The sequence below is a fragment of the Somniosus microcephalus genome, chromosome 25, assembly GCF_052327205.1.
Source record: "Somniosus microcephalus isolate GS21.2 chromosome 25, FLI_Smic_1.0, whole genome shotgun sequence".
NCBI classification, from domain to species: Eukaryota; Metazoa; Chordata; class Chondrichthyes; order Squaliformes; family Somniosidae; genus Somniosus; species Somniosus microcephalus.
In genome coordinates, this window is record NC_141011.1 from 44,652,637 (window position 1) to 44,667,348 (window position 14,712).

The 14,712-nt window shown below is 47.7% G+C and overlaps 2 non-coding genes across 2 annotated transcripts; both read left to right on the top strand.

Moving 5' to 3' along the window:
* The first annotated feature begins 1,754 nt into the window (after nt 1–1,754).
* On the top strand, nt 1,755–1,918 carry LOC147100754 (U1 spliceosomal RNA). The gene has a single exon (XR_015073607.1). It is a non-coding gene; the product is annotated as a U1 spliceosomal RNA (small nuclear RNA).
* A 9,008-nt stretch (nt 1,919–10,926) lies between these two features.
* LOC147100755 (U1 spliceosomal RNA) lies at nt 10,927–11,090 on the top strand. The gene has a single exon (XR_015073599.1). It is a non-coding gene; the product is annotated as a U1 spliceosomal RNA (small nuclear RNA).
* The last annotated feature ends 3,622 nt before the right edge of the window (nt 11,091–14,712 follow it).

Here is a 14,712-nt window from a genome sequence, read left to right on the forward strand (position 1 = left end):
CACAGGGGTGATGGGTGAACGGGACTTGCTGCGTGTTAGGACACGGGCAGCAGAGCTTTTGATGAGCTCAAGTTCATTGAGGGTGGAAGATGGGGGGCTGGCTAGGGGAACATTGGAATAGTCGAGTCCGGCAAACAACACAAAAATGCATGTTGTAGGATCGACACAGAATACGCTCTCATTTAAAAAAATTCATTTAGTTATTTCCCATTCCTAGTTGCTCTTAAGAGGGTGGTCATGAGGTACCTTCTTGAACTGCTGCGGCTTGCTGGGGGAGGAGAGGGAGAGCGTGGTGCAGGTGTAAAGGGGATGGGGGTGGAAGACTGTGATCTGGGTCTAACAGAGGGTGGGAGAGAACGTGATCTATCTTCCTATCTGGATCACGTTCTTGCTCTCATCCCCTCCCTCCTTTAGACCTGGATCATGTTCTTCCCCCTTCCACACTGTTCTCACAGTGTTCCCCCCCCCAACAAGTTCCTGACCTCCTCCCTCCCCCAAGCTCCTGACCTCCTCACCCCCCGAGTTCCTGACCACCTCACCCCCTGAGTTCCTGACATTCTCCCCCACCGAATTCCTGACCTTCTCCCCCCTGAGTTCCTGACCTCCTCACCCCCGAGTTCCTGACCTCCTCACCCCCTGAGTTCCTGACCTTCTCCCCACCGAGTTCCTGACCTTCTCCCCCCCACCGGGTTCCTGACCTTCTACCCCCACACTCGAGTTCCTGACCTTCTCCCCCCCAAGTTCCTGACCTTCTCCCCCCCCCACCGAGTCCCTCACCTCCTCACCTCCTCTGAGTTCCTGGCCTTCGCCTCCGAGTTCCTGACCTTCTCACCCCCCCACCCGAGTTCCTGACCTCCCCCCCTGAGTTTCTGACCTTCCCCCCCCCTGGGCTCCTGACCTTCTCCCACCACCCCCCCTCCCTCGGGTTCCTGACCTTCTCCCCCCCCCCACCAGTTCCTGACCTTCTCCCCCCTGAGTTCCTGATTTCCCCCCCGCCCTCCCCCATCCGTGGAGAGAGAAACAGAGTTAACTCCACACAATTTGTTTTCCCATCTATGTTTGTATCATCAGCAAATTTGGCTACCTTATATTCGGTCCCTTCATCCAAGTCACTAATATAGTTGTAAATAGTTGAGGCCCCAGCACTGATCCCTGTGGGACCCCAGTAGTTATAGTTTCCCAACCTGAAAATGACCCATCTTACCCCCCCAGTTCCTGACCTTCTCCCCGCCCCCCCGCGGGTTCCTGACCTTCTCCCCCCCAAGTTCCTGACCTTTTCCCCCCCCCCCAGATTTCCTGACCTTCTCCCCCCTGAGTTCCTGATCTCTCCCCACCCGCCCCCCCCCCCCGTTACTGACCTCCTCACCGCCGCCCCCCCCCCCCCATCGTGGAGAGAGAAACAGAGTTAACGTTAATTCTGTTTTTCTCTCCACAGATGCTGCCTGGCCTGCTGAGTTTTTCCAGCGTTGTCTGTTATTTCAGATTTCCAGCATCCGCAGTATTTTGCTATTGCGTTACTGAGGGAGGGTTCATTTCCTTTTAAGGGCAATATGCAAATAAGCATGGCAGGTTCTTTATCACTACAGTATTTTCTCAAAGGGGATATCATTACATATCGCAATATTTTAACAGAATTGACATGTTAGAGCAGCAGCACTTTCTGATTGAAGGGACATTGTGACTTTTAAAATGGGTCGTTGACACGGTAAGAGGCAGTGAATGATGTCGGGAGGCACTGTGTGGGGCAAAAAATCATACTTACCTGGCAGGGGAGAGACCATGATCAAGAAGGTGGTTCTCCCAGGACGAGGCTAACCCATTGCACTTCGGGTGTGCTGACGCCTGCGATGTCCTCAAATGCAGGATACTCGACTGCAAAATTTGTGGTAGTGGGGGACTGCGTTCGCGCTCTCCCCTGATTCATAACCAAGAACAGATGGACCATTTTTCATGTTGGGATAGCTGTTCTTTCCAGTACACATATGTTTGTTGTTCCGATCACGTTCCTGCCATCATTTTACAACGTTTTTGCAACTAAATTAACTTATATAATGTTATTTTAGCTAATTTTGTTTTCACCTTAACTTCACTTTATTTCCAACAGAGGGAGCTGTTATACAAGAGAACCTTCTTCCACAAGACTCAATGCTAAGAAACAACTCAACAGGTCATACGTCAGTGTATTAATCTTCTGATAAGCAATCAAAGTGCTCACATTTCTATTCTAAGGGAATGGATCTCTACAACTAAGAAATTACGCATTTTGTATAAAAACTCTACATTATTCACACTAGTAAGTCCACACCACAATATTTTCAAAGCTGCATGCCAACTCTGGACTTTGGCAAAATGTTCAATGTTGTCAAATTTTTTGTCTTAAAATACTCCTGTGCAGTGCCTTGGCATGTTTTACTACGTTAAAGGCGCTATATAAATACAAGTTGTTATTAACTACCTATAGACTGGTACAGCATAGAAGGAAGCCATTCGGCCCATCGTGCGTCTGCTGGCATTTTTTTTCATCATTCCTGGTATCATTGGCAAGACCAGCATTTATTGCCCAGCCCTAATTACAAAAGACAAATAAGACATAGGGGCAGGAGTAGGTCATTTGGCCCCTCGAGCCTGCTCCACCATTCAATAAGATCATAGCTGATCTGATCTTGGCCTCACCTCCACTTCCCTGCCCGCTCCCAATAACCCTTGACTCCCTTACCTTTCAAAAATCTGTCTATCCCCACCTTAAATATATTCAATGCCCGAGCCTCCCCAGCTCTCTGGGGAAGAGAATTCCAATGATTCACCATCCTCTGAGAGAAGAAATTCCTCCTAATTTCCAAATTAAATGGGTGCCCCCTTGTTCTGAAATTATGCCCCCTAGTTCTAGATTTCCCCACGAGGGGAAACATCCTCTCTGCATCTACCCTGTCAAGCCCCTTCAGATTCTTATATGTTTCAATAAGATTCCCTCTGATTCTTCTAAACGCAAATGAGTATAGGCCCAAAATTTCTTCATAAGATAACGCCTTCATCTCCAGAATCAACCTCGTGAACCTTCTCTGAACTGCCTCTAATGCAAGTATATCCTTCCTTAAATAAGGAGACCAAAACTACGCAGCACTCCAGGTGTGGTCTCACCAATGCCCCATACAGTTGTAACAGGACTTCCCTACTTTGCAATAAAGGCCAACACTCCATTGGCCTTCCTAATTACTTGCTGTAGCTGCATGCTAACGTTTTGTGATTCATGTACAAAGGTACCCAGATCCATCTATTCCTCAGCATTTTACTTTTTTATTTTTCCTACCAAAGTGGATAACCCACATTAAACTCCATCTGCCAGATTTTTGCCCACTCACTGAGCCTATCTATATCCCTTTGGAGATTTTTTGTGTCCTCCACACAATTTGTTTGCCCATCTATGTTTGTATCATCAGCAAATTTGGCTACCTTACATTCGGTCCCTTCATCCAAGTCACTAATATAGATTGTAAATAGTTGAGGCCCCAGCACTGATCCCTGTGGCACCCCAGTAGTTATAGTTTCCCAACCTGAAAATGACCCATCTTACCCCCCCAGTTCCTGACCTTCATCTCCCCCGGGTTCCTGACCGTCTCCCCCCAAGTTCCTGACCTTCTCCCCCCCGATTTCCTGACCTTCTCCCCCCTGAGTTCCTGATCTCTCCCCACCTCCCCCCCGTTACTGACCTCCTCACCGCCGCCCCCCCCCCCCATCGTGGAGAGAGAATTAATTCTGTTTCTCTCTCCACGGATGCTACCTGACCTGCTGAGTTTTTCCAGCGTTGTCCGTTATTTCAGATTTCCAGCATCCGCAGTATTTTGCTATTGTCATAGAGTCATAGAGTTATACAGCACAGAAAGAGGCCCTTTGGCCCATCGCATCCACGCCTGCCATCAAGCCCTGTCTAATCTAACCCCATTTTCCAGCATTTGGTCCGTAGCCTTGTATGCTATGGCATTTCAAGTGCTCACCCAAATGCTTCTTGAATGTTGTGAGGGTTCCTGCCTCTACCACCCTTTCAGGCAGTGAGTTGCAGATTCCAACCACCCTCTGGGTGAAAAAGTTCTTCCTCAAATCCCCTCTAAACCTCCTGCCCCTTACCTTGAATCTATGCCCCCTTGTTATTGACCCCTCTACTAAGGGAAAAAGTTCCTTTCTATCTACTCTATCTATGCCCCTCATAATTTTGTACACCTCAATCAGGTCCCCCCTCAGCCTTCTCTGCTCCAAGGAAAACAACCCCAGCCTGTCCAGTCTTTCTTCATAGCTGAAGCGCTCCAGCCCAGGTAACATCCTGGTGAATCTCCTCTGCACCCTCTCCAAAGCAATCACATCCTTCCTGTAGTGTGGCGACCAGAACTGCACACAGTATTCCAGCTGTGGCCTAACCAGCGTTTTGTACAGCTCCATCATAACCTCCCTGCTCTTATATTCTGTGCCTCAGCTAATGAAGGCAAGTATCCCATATGCCTTTTTAACCACCTTATCTACCTGTTCTGCTGCCTTCAGGGATCTATGTACATGCACACCAAGGTCCCTCTGATCCTCTGTCTTTCCTAGGGTCTTACCATTCATTGTGTATTCCCTTGCCTTGTTAGTCCCTCCAAAATGCATCACCTCACACTTTTCAGGGTTAAATTCCATTAGCCACTGTTCCGCCCATCTGACCAACTCATCTATATCGTCCTGCAGACTGAGGCTACCCTCCTCGCTATTTACCACCCCACCAATTTTCGTGTCATCTGCGAACTTACTGATCATACCTTTTACATTCACATCCAAATCATTAATGTAGACCACAAACAGCACCAATCCCTGCAGTACCCCCACTGGACACAAGCTTCCAGTCACAAAAACAACCTTCGACCATCACCCTCTGCCTTCTGCCACTAAGCCAGTTTTGGATCCAATGTGCCAAGGCACCCTGGATCCCATGGGCTCTTACCTTCTTGACCAGTCTCCTGTGCGGGACTTTATCGAAAGCCTTACTGAAATCCATGTATACCACATCCACTGCACTACCCTCATCCACACACCTAGTCACCACCTCGAAAAATTCAATCAAATTGGTCAGACATGATCCTCCCTTGACAAAGCCATGCTGACTATCCCTGATTAATCCTTGCCTCTCCAAGTGGAGACTAATTCTGTCCCTCAGAATTTTTTCCAATAATTTCCCTACCACTGATGTTAGGCTCACTGGCCTGTAATTCCCTGGTTTATCCCTACTACCCTTCTTGAATAATGGTACTATGTTAGCTGTTCTCCAGTCCTCTGGCACATCCCCTGTGGCCAGAGAGGTTTTGAAAATTTGTGTCAGAGCCCCTGCAATCTCCTCCTTTGCCTCACACAGCAGCCTGGGATACATCTCGTCCGGGCCTGGGGATTTATCCACTTTTAAGCCTTCTAAAACCGCTAGTACCTCCTCCCTCTCGATGCTAATATGTTCAAGTATATCACAGTCCCCCTGCCCGATTTCTATGTCTACATCGTCCTTCTCCATAGTGAACACAGATGCAAAAAATTTATTTAAAACCCCACCTACATCTTCTGGCTCCACACACAGATTGCCACTTTGGTCCCTAATGGGCCCTACTCTTTCCCTAGTTATCCTCTTGCCCTTAATATACTTATAAAACACCTTAGGATTTTCCTTTATTTTGCTCGCCAGTGTTATCTCCTGGATGCACTTTAAGAATTCTGCACCCTCTAAGCCTTTCACACTCTGACTATCCCTGTTAATATTGGGGAAGTTGAAATCCCCCACTATTATTACGCTATTATTTGCACATTTCTCTGAGATTTGCCTGCATATCTGTTCCTCTATCTCCCCCTGACTGTTTGGGGGCCTATAGTACACTCCCAGCAAAGTGCTTGCACCCTTTTTGTTTTTAAGTTCTACCCATATGGCCTCATTAGATGAACCTGTTAATATATCATCCCTCCTTACAGCAGTAATTGACTCCTTAATTAATATTGCGACGCCCCCTCCTCTTTTACCCCCCCCCCCCCTCTGTCTCGCCTGAAGATTCTATACCCCGGAATATTGAGCTGCCAGTCTTGCCCCTCTCTCAACCATGTCTCCGTAATAGCAACAATATCATACTGCCATGTGTTCATCAACACCTTCAATTCATCCACCTTATTCGCAAGACTCCTTGCATTAAAATAAATGCCATCCAGCCTTGCCCTACTCCCTTGTGCTGTCACATATTAGCCTGCCTTCCAAGCTGACTTGTTTTTTCCTCTATATTTGGCTGTACATCACCCCCTATTATAGCTCCACTCTGTATCCCATCCCCCTGTCAAGTTAGTTTAAACCCCCCCCCCAACAGTGCTAGCAAACCTCCCCGCAAGGATATTTGTCCCGTTCTGGTTCAGGTGCAACCCGTCCGACTTGTACAAGTCCCACCTTCCCCAGAAGCAGACCCAGTGATCCAGGAAACTAAAGCCCTCCCTCCTGCACCAACTCTTTAGCCACGCATTCATCTGCTCGATCCTCCTATTCCTATACTCACTAGCACGTGGCACCGGGAGTAATCCAGAGTTTACAACCTTTGAGGTCCTGCTCTTTAATCTGCTACCTAGCTCCCTAAATTCTTGCTGCAGGACCTCATCCCTCTTCCTACCCATGTTGTTGGTCCCAATGTGAACCACGACCTCTGACTGGTTTTAATATTCAATCGGTCTGTAGCGTCCTCAGTTGGTATTTAGTGGTATTACAGTTCAAATATAATGTACAAAATCGGAAAATGCTAGAAGCACACAGCGAGTCAGATGCATCTGTGGAGAGTACCTTCACCGCACAGACTGCAGTGGTTCATCTTCTTCTTCTTAGGCAGTCCCTCGGAACCAAGGATGACTTGCTTCCACATTAAAAATGAGTTCTCAGGTGACTGATGAGTCCAATGCGGGACCTACAGTCTCTGTCACAGGTGGGGCAGACGGTGGTTGAAGGGGCGGGTGGGTGGGGTGCTTGGGTTGACGTGCGCTCCTTGCGCTGCTTGCGCTTGGCTTCCGCTTGCTCCCGGCGAAGAGACTCGAGGTGTTCGGCGCCTTCCTGGATGCTTCTCCTCCACTTTGTGCGGTCTTGGGCCAGGGATTCTCAGGTGTCGGTGGGGATGTTGCACTTTTACAAGGAGGCTTTGAGGGTGTCCTTGAAGCGTTTCCTCTGCCCACCTGGGGCTCTCTTGCCGTGTCGGAGCTCCGAGTAGAGCGCTTGTTTTGGGAGTCTTGTATCGGGCTTGCAGACGATGTGACCCGTCCATCGGAGCTGATCGAGCGTGGTCAAAGCTTCGATGCTGGGGATGTTGGCCTGAGTGAGAACACTGATGTTGGTGCGCCTATCCTGCCAATGGATTTGCAGGATCTTGCGGAGGAAGCATTGGTGGTACCTCTCCAGTGCTTTGAGGTGCCTGCTGTACATGGTCCATGTCTCTGAGGCATACAGCAGGGCGGGTATTGTCATGAATCTTATCATGACTCATGAAGTAACACTGGGTGGCCAGCTGGTGGCGGCATCCAAGGAGTATAAATACTCGGGCGTGGGCCCAGCTTGCTCAGGATGTTTCTGTAACCAGGAGCTAGTGATGTAACTAGAAATCTCATGGTTGTGAAACAGTTGATTAAAGCCTTGTTTTATACTCAAACCAAGCTCTCAGCAGTCTTTTTACATCAGGTATCACTACTGCTCCATAGACCATGAGCTTAGTGCCGGGTTTGAGGTCCTGGTCTTCAAACATTCTCTTCCTCAGCGATTCAAGAAGGCAGTTCACCACCACCTTTTAAAGGCAATTAGGGAAGGGCAATAAAATGCTGGGAGTGATTACTGACACAGAAGTTTGAGTCATGGGTGAGAGCCTGGGTGCAGCCCTGCACCTCTGTGCAGTCATTGTCAGTGTTTGCTGCACCTCAATGCTGTAGAACACTGACAGCACAAATGTCAAATTAAAGTTGGCCATGGTCCCTTTAAGGAAACCGGCTGATGACGCGTCATCAAATGATGTCATTAGACCCGCTTCCTCCAGTTGGCCGGGAAACTCGCTGGGCAGGCTTAACAAGCCCAATCACGGTAAATTAATTCTACACAGTGGGCTGGAGCTAGCTGCAGGGTCGGGACCCACCACTGACATCGCCTGCCACGGACCCGCCGAGGTTGGTAAAATCCAGCCCATCGTTTCTCTACCCTATTAAATCCATTTAACATTTTAAACAATTCGATTAGATCACCCCTCAATCTTCTAAACTCAAGGGATACAAGCCAAGTTGTAACAACATGGCCTCATATTTTAACACTTTAAGCCCAGTATCAGTCACTGCCCCCTGAATCACCATGCTCTCTGTATGTGAAAAGATGTTAACAATAGGTTTGTGAGGTTGTTTTTGACGTTCTTGTGAAATCAGGAGTATAGGGATTAGAATTTGAAGTCTGACTGTCAGCAATGAAGACCTGAATTCAGGAGTGTGAGCACTGTACGTTCCCTGAAATCAGTAGTGTGAACGCTGTGAGTTCTCTGGACTTGGCAGTGTGAGTGTATGTGTGTTCTCCAACCCAGGAGCTTGAGCCCTGTCTGTCCTCTGAAATCAGTAGAGTTAGCACTGTGAACTCTGGAGCCTGCCTGACAATGCCTGACACTGGATCAAATTAGGCCGCGTCTACTTGCAACACCAGTTTTCTGATTGGACCACTTGGAAGACAAGACACACCCAACAGTTTGTCTGGAATGTGTCATTTGATCCTGCCTGCTGGAGAGTAATCAAGATCTCTGCAATGTGTAATTTGATCCAGTCATTGTCAGGCAGGCGACTGAGCTCACAGTGCTAACACTACTGCTTTCAGAGAACAGACAGGGCTCACACTCCTGGATTGGAGCACACACACGCTTACACTGCCGAGTTCAGATTGGAAGGGGTGAGGCCATGGAGGGATTTTAACATGATGATGGGAATTTTAAAATCAAGGTGTTGGTGGACAATGTTCCCCTAATTTTTTTTTGGTTGCGCGGTCCCTTTAATGGGCTGCGTGGCCCATTCAAAAATTCACACATGTGCAAAATCTCCCATTCAAAATTTTGAGCATGCATTCAAGATCCGGTAAGTGGCCTGCGCAGGACTTCCAGACAGCTGCATGGCTGCGTGGCTTAGCGGGAGCATTGTTGGTGGTACATGAGCCAATGTAGGTCAATGAGCACAGGGGTGATGGGTGAACGGGACTTGCTGCGTGTTAGGACACGGGCAGCAGAGCTTTTGATGAGCTCAAGTTCATTGAGGGTGGAAGATGGGGGGCTGGCTAGGGGAACATTGGAATAGTCGAGTCCGGCAAACAACACAAAAATGCATGTTGTAGGACCGACACAGAATACGCTCTCATTTAAAAAAATTCATTTAGTTATTTCCCATTCCTAGTTGCTCTTAAGAGGGTGGTCACGAGGTACCTTCTTGAACTGCTGCGGCTTGCTGGGGGAGGAGAGGGAGAGCGTGGTGCAGGTGTAAAGGGGATGGGGGTGGAAGACTGTGATCTGGGTCTAACAGAGGGTGGGAGAGAACGTGATCTATCTTCCTATCTGGATCACGTTCTTGCTCTCATCCCCTCCCTCCTTTAGACCTGGATCATGTTCTTCCTCCTTCCACACTGTTCTCACAGTGTTCCCCCCCCCAACAAGTTCCTGACCTCCTCCCTCCCCCAAGCTCCTGACCTCCTCACCCCCCGAGTTCCTGACCACCTCACCCCCTGAGTTCCTGACATTCTCCCCCACCGAGTTCCTGACCTTCTCCCCCCTGAGTTCCTGACCTCCTCACCCCCCGAGTTCCTGACCTTCTCCCCACCGAGTTCCTGACCTTCTCCCCCCCACCGGGTTCCTGACCTTCTACCCCCACACTCGAGTTCCTGACCTTCTCCCCCCCAAGTTCCTGACCTTCTCCCCCCCCACCGAGTCCCTCACCTCCTCACCTCCTCTGAGTTCCTGGCCTTCGCCTCCGAGTTCCTGACCTTCTCACCCCCCCACCCGAGTTCCTGACCTCCCCCCCTGAGTTTCTGACCTTCCCCCCCCCTGGGCTCCTGACCTTCTCCCACCACCCCCCCTCCCTCGGGTTCCTGACCTTCTCCCCCCCCCACCAGTTCCTGACCTTCTCCCCCCTGAGTTCCTGATTTCCCCCCCGCCCTCCCCCATCCGTGGAGAGAGAAACAGAGTTAACTCCACACAATTTGTTTTCCCATCTATGTTTGTATCATCAGCAAATTTGGCTACCTTATATTCGGTCCCTTCATCCAAGTCACTAATATAGTTGTAAATAGTTGAGGCCCCAGCACTGATCCCTGTGGGACCCCAGTAGTTATAGTTTCCCAACCTGAAAATGACCCATCTTACCCCCCCAGCTCCTGACCTTCTCCCCGCCCCCCCGCGGGTTCCTGACCTTCTCCCCCCCAAGTTCCTGACCTTTCCCCCCCCCCCAGATTTCCTGACCTTCTCCCCCCTGAGTTCCTGATCTCTCCCCACCCCGTTACTGACCTCCTCACCGCCGCCCCCCCCCCCCCATCGTGGAGAGAGAAACAGAGTTAACGTTAATTCTGTTTTTCTCTCCACAGATGCTGCCTGGCCTGCTGAGTTTTTCCAGCGTTGTCTGTTATTTCAGATTTCCAGCATCCGCAGTATTTTGCTATTGCGTTACTGAGGGAGGGTTCATTTCCTTTTAAGGGCAATATGCAAATAAGCATGGCAGGTTCTTTATCACTACAGTATTTTCTCAAAGGGAGTATCATTACATATCGCAATATTTTAACAGAATTGACATGTTAGAGCAGCAGCACTTTCTGATTGAAGGGACATTGTGACTTTTTAAAATGGGTCGTTGACACGGTAAGAGGCAGTGAATGATGTCGGGAGGCACTGTGTGGGGCAAAAAATCATACTTACCTGGCAGGGGAGAGACCATGATCAAGAAGGTGGTTCTCCCAGGACGAGGCTAACCCATTGCACTTCGGGTGTGCTGACGCCTGCGATGTCCCCAAATGCGGGATACTCGACTGCAAAATTTGTGGTAGTGGGGGACTGCGTTCGCGCTCTCCCCTGATTCATAACCAAGAATAGATGGACTATTTTTCATGTTGGGATAGCTGTTCTTTCCAGTACACATATGTTTGTTGTTCCAATCACGTTCTTGCCATCATTTTACAGCGTTTTTGCAACTATAAATTAACTATAATGTTATTTTTAGCTAATTTTGTTTTCACCTTAACTTCACTTTATTTCCAACAGAGGGAGCTGTTATACAAGAGAACCTTCCTCCACAAGACTCAATGCTAAGAAACAACTCAACAGGTCATACATTAATCTTCTGATAAGCAATCAAAGTGCTCACATTTCTATTCTAAGGGAATGGATCTCTACAACTAAGAAATTACGCATTTTGTATAAAAACTCTACATTATTCACACTAGTAAGTCCACACCACAATATTTTCAAAGCTGCATGCCAACTCTGGACTTTGGCAAAATGTTCAATGTTGTCAAATTTTTTGTCTTAAAATACTCCTGTGCAGTGCCTTGGCATGTTTTACTACGTTAAAGGCGCTATATAAATACAAGTTGTTATTAACTACCTATAGACTGGTACAGCATAGAAGGAAGCCATTCGGCCCATCGTGCGTCTGCTGGCATTTTTTTTCATCATTCCTGGTATCATTGGCAAGACCAGCATTTATTGCCCATCCCTAATTACAAAAGACAAATAAGACATAGGGGCAGGAGTAGGTCATTTGGCCCCTCGAGCCTGCTCCACCATTCAATAAGATCATAGCTGATCTGATCTTGGCCTCACCTCCACTTCCCTGCCCGCTCCCAATAACCCTTGACTCCCTTACCTTTCAAAAATCTGTCTATCCCCACCTTAAATATATTCAATGCCCGAGCCTCCCCAGCTCTCTGGGGAAGAGAATTCCAATGATTCACCATCCTCTGAGAGAAGAAATTCCTCCTAATTTCCAAATTAAATGGGTGCCCCCTTGTTCTGAAATTATGCCCCCTAGTTCTAGATTTCCCCACGAGGGGAAACATCCTCTCTGCATCTACCCTGTCAAGCCCCTTCAGATTCTTATATGTTTCAATAAGATTCCCTCTGATTCTTCTAAACGCAAATGAGTATAGGCCCAAACTTTCTTCATAAGATAACGCCTTCATCTCCAGAATCAACCTCGTGAACCTTCTCTGAACTGCCTCTAATGCAAGTATATCCTTCCTTAAATAAGGAGACCAAAACTACGCAGCACTCCAGGTGTGGTCTCACCAATGCCCCATACAGTTGTAACAGGACTTCCCTACTTTGCAATAAAGGCCAACACTCCATTGGCCTTCCTAATTACTTGCTGTAGCTGCATGCTAACGTTTTGTGATTCATGTACAAAGGTACCCAGATCCATCTATTCCTCAGCATTTTACTTTTTTATTTTTCCTACCAAAGTGGATAACCCACATTAAACTCCATCTGCCAGATTTTTGCCCACTCACTGAGCCTATCTATATCCCTTTGGAGATTTTTTGTGTCCTCCACACAATTTGTTTGCCCATCTATGTTTGTATCATCAGCAAATTTGGCTACCTTACATTCGGTCCCTTCATCCAAGTCACTAATATAGATTGTAAATAGTTGAGGCCCCAGCACTGATCCCTGTGGCACCCCAGTAGTTATAGTTTCCCAACCTGAAAATGACCCATCTTACCCCCCCAGTTCCTGACCTTCCCCCCCCCTGGGTTCCTGAGCTTCTCCCCCCCCCCCCCCGGGTTCCTGAGCTTCTCCCCCCCCCGGGTTCCTGAGCTTCTCCCCCGCCGCCCCCCAGGTTCCTGACCTTCCCCCGAGTTCCTGATCTCCACCCCATCGTGGAGTGAGAAACAGAGTTAACGTTAATTCTGTTTCTCTCTCCACGGATGCTGCCTGGCCTGCTGAGTTTTTCCAGCGTTGTTTGTTATTTCAGATTTCCAGCATCCGCAATATTTTGCATTTCTAGTAGGGAGTGCTGTTTCTGCAAACATACAAGACCTTTCAGAGCATGTTATCTCGATCAGCTCTCTGAAAGCGTTATGTGTTCGTTTCTATTGCCCCCAATGCAGCCATTGATTGCTCTTTAAAGTATTTTGCACAGGCGTTTACCAAATATCAACATCAAACCTGGTTTCAATTCTACTTACGCTGAGTCATGTATGCAACTGCTCCCTCTTTAGGATGTTAAAGGAACTGCATAATTAAAAGGAATTTATATTTTGTTCATGATTTAGGACGTGCTTGAGGAAAGGGGAGGAAATGCAGGGTTGGGGGGGGGGGGGGGGGGGAAAGGGAAGGGTAATTGAACAGCTCTTTCAAAGAGCCAGCAAAAGGCACGATGGGCTGAATAGTATCCTTCTGTGCTGAATCATTATATTTCTATGAGAAGGAATGTGTAGTGTTGTCAAACTGAAATGGTTGGAGCATATTTGAGGTTCCTAGCAGCAAGAAGTGCAGACCATGAAACAGCGACCTGTTTTTTTTCCAAAAATATACTTTATTCATAAAATTTGTCAAGATACATTACAATCCAAATATCACATTTCATATTCCACAATACAGTTTAAATGCATTACCTGGCACCCCATTTACAGAAAGATTACATGGACATTTACATTTAACATTTTCTAAGACTGATAGCCCAAGGGGGTTATACACTGGTTTGAGCCCCTCGGTGTACAAAGACGGGATGGCCTTAAACTGTGGCTTTTCCCCAATCGAGCCTTAGCGGTGGCTGCACCAAGCTTCAGTGCATCTTCTAAACAGCGACCGCTGTTGGTTATATATGGTCAACCGCCTCGTCACCAGCACAGGGGCGGAGGAGCTCCCCTTGAACCTGAAGACTCTGACAGCAATAATTGGTTAGGTCGACAGAGCCCTAAACTTAATCACCAAATTACTTGATACGCAACGTAAGATCAGTTGTAGAATTACTTGATTCAAAATGTGACTACAAATGTTACATAGAAACATAGAAGATAGGAGTAGGCCATTCGGCCCCTCGAGCCTGTTCCGCCATTTAATGAGATCATGGCTGATCGTCCAAATTCAGTACCCTGTCCCTGCTTTCTCCCCATATCCCTTGATCCCTTTAGCCTTAAGAAATATATCAACTCCTTCTTGAATATATTCATGAATTCGCCTCAACTGCCTTTTGTGGCAGAGAATTCCACAGGTTCACCACTCTCGGTGAAGAAATTCCTCCTCATCTGTCCTAAATGGCTTACCCCTTATCTTTAGACTGGGACCCCTGGTTCTGGACTCCCCCGCCATCGAGAACATCCTTCCTGCATCTAGTCTGTCTAGTCCTGTTAGAATTTTATAAGTTTCAATGAAATCCCCTCTCATTCTTCTAAACTCCAGCGAATATAAGCCCAATTGACCCGATCTCTCCTCATACGTCATTCCTGCCATCCCAGTATCAGTCTGGTGGGAGAGTCCAGAACAAAGGAGCATAACCTTAAAGTTAGAGCCAGGCCGTTCAGGGGGTGATATCAGGAAGCACTTCTTCACACAAAGGGTCGTGGAAATCCAGAGCTCTCTTCCACAAATGGCAATTGATACTAGACCAATTATTAATTTTAAATTTGAGATTTATAGATTTTTGTTATCCAAAGGTATTAAGGGATATGGGCCAAAGGTGGGTATATGGAGTTAG